Source organism: Antechinus flavipes, chromosome 6 (assembly GCF_016432865.1).
Source record: "Antechinus flavipes isolate AdamAnt ecotype Samford, QLD, Australia chromosome 6, AdamAnt_v2, whole genome shotgun sequence".
Taxonomy (NCBI): domain Eukaryota; kingdom Metazoa; phylum Chordata; class Mammalia; order Dasyuromorphia; family Dasyuridae; genus Antechinus; species Antechinus flavipes.
The window spans coordinates 239896189-239898835 of NC_067403.1; positions in this window are offsets into that span (position 1 = coordinate 239896189).

Genomic DNA, 2647 nt, shown 5'->3' on the forward strand with positions numbered 1-2647 from the left:
CCCATGTCTCAAGCATCCCTTTTTAACCTTTCTCAGAGAAAGGAAAGCTGTTGAGTTCTCCTTCTCTGCTCAATGTTCCAGCCACCGAACATCCTACACAACCTTTCAGAGAAATAAATTCTTTCTCTTTTTTCCAGGAACATCTGCACCGATCTAGGGTGTATTTCCCCTCGTACTTGACTCCGCGTTACTAAAAATATCAGACATTTACTCAGAAATGTGGTGATCTATATGAGTAATACCACACCCTCGTCAGTCATCCCTCCCTCTTGAGTTATGTCATTCTGGAGCCAAGCTACAAATGCAAAGGAAACTAGAAAATGGAGGCTTTTTACCTGTCCCAGACAAGATGTTAGCTTAAAGACTAGATTTTGTTGTTTTATTTGTTGTCCTGCTCTTTGTGACCCTTCTCTCAGCCACTACCAGCCAAGTCTGTCCAAGCTCATGTCCAATGACTCCAAGTCCATCTCATCCTCTGCCCTCCCCTTCTCCTTTTGCCTTCAATCTTTCCCAACATCAGGGTCATTCCCATTGAGTCCCATCTTCTCATTATATGACCAAAGTATTTGAGCTTGACCTTCTAGTGAATAGTCCGAAATAATTTCTCTAAGTACTGACTGATTTGCTCTTACTGTCCAAGGGACTCTGAAAATTCTTTTCTAGCACCGCAATTCAGAAGCATCCCTTCTGGGGCACTCAGCTTCTTTATCATCCAGCTCCCGCAGTCGTTTGTGGCCACTAGAAAAACCATAGCTTTGGGTAGAGGGACCTTGGTTGGCAAGGTGATGTCTCTGCTTTTTAGTATGCTGCCCAGGCGTGGCCTAGTTTTTCTTCCAAGGAGCACGTATTGTTATTATTGTTTTAATTTCATGGCTGCCATTGCTGTCTGCAATGATCTTTGAGCCCGAGAATAGAAAACTTAACTCTACTTCTTTTTCTTTCTTTTTCTTCACTTTAAAGGAAGGGATGGGACCACTTGCCATGATCTTAGCTTTTGTTGATGTCAATCTTTAAGCGAGCTTTTACACCCTCTTTTTTCACTTTCATCAAGAGGCTTCTTCTCATTTCCTCTTCACTTGCTGCCATCAAAAAGCTATCATCTGTGTATCTAGGATTGTTGATATTTCCCCAGGCAACCTTTCGATTCATCCAGTCTGACATTTGTCATGATGCCCCCTGCATGAAAGTTAAATAAATGACAACATACATTCTTGCCGTATTCTTTCTCCAAACTTGAACCAATCAATTGTTCCATGTTCGGTTCTAACTTTGTTGCCCTACATACGAGCTCCTCCAGAGACCTGTTCCATGTCAGTGAGGATTTGCCATGTTTTATTGTGATCCACACAGTAAAAGGCTTTAGTGTAGTCCAATGAAGCAGAAGTAGATTTTCTGAAATTCCCTTACTTTCTCCAGAATTCAGCAATTTAATCTCTATTTCCCCTGCCTCTCTGAGTAATTCTTGTTCTTCTGGTAATTCTCGGTTCACATATTGGGCACCTGTCTTGCAGAAACTTAAGCCCCACCTTTCTGGTGTATGAAAAGAGCCCAATTGTTCAGTGACTGAACATTCTTTACCATTGCCCTGCTTTAGGACTGGAATGTAAACTGATCTTTGACCTCTTATTCTTCAGGTTGTCTCACTCTAGATCAATAACCATTGTGGTTATCGGTGATATTAAGCTCTTTCTTGTATAGCTCTTCTGTGTATTCTTGCCACCTTTTCTTAATCTTTTCTGTTTCTATTAAACCCCTGCCATGGTTCTTTTTTATCATATTCATCTTTTTCATTAAATTTTAAAGTTAAATTTTTCCTTGATTTCTTTAATTTTCTCAAAGAGATTTCTTATCCTTTCTATTCTGTTTTTTTTTTCTATTTCTTTGTGTCACTCATTTTAGAAAGCTTTTTTACCTCTCCTTGTTATTCTGGGTATATCTTTATATACATATATATTTTTTTATTTTATTTTATAATAACTTTATATTGACAGAATCCATGCCAAGGTAATTTTTTTACAACATTATCCCTTGCACTCGCTTCTGTTCCGATTTTTCCCCTCCTTCCCTCCCTCCACCCCCTCCCCCAGATGGCAAGCATTCCTATACATGTTAAATAGGTTACAGAATATCCTAGATATGATATATGTGTGCAGAACCGAACAGTTCTCTTGTTGCACAGGGAGAATTGGATTCAGAAGGTAAAAATAACCCGGGAAGAAAAACAAAAATGCAGATAGTTCACATTCGTTTCCCAGTGTTCTTTCTTTGGGTGTAGCTGCTTCTGTCCGTCATTTATCAATTGAAACTCAGTTAGGTCTCTTTGTCAAAGAAATCCACTTCCATCAGAATACATCCTCATACAATATCGTTGTCGAAGTGTATAATGATCTCCTGGTTCTCCTCATTTCACTTAGCATCAGTTCATGTGAGTCTCACCAGTCCTCTCTGTATTTATCCTGCTGGTCATTTCTTACAGAACAATAATATTCCATAGCGTTCATATACCACAATTTACCCAGCCATTCTCCAATTGAAGGGCATCCATTCATTTTCCAGCTTCTAGACACTACAAACAGGGCTGCTACAAACATTTTGGCACATACAGGTCCCTTTCCCTTCTTTAGTATCTCTTTGGGGTATAAGCCCT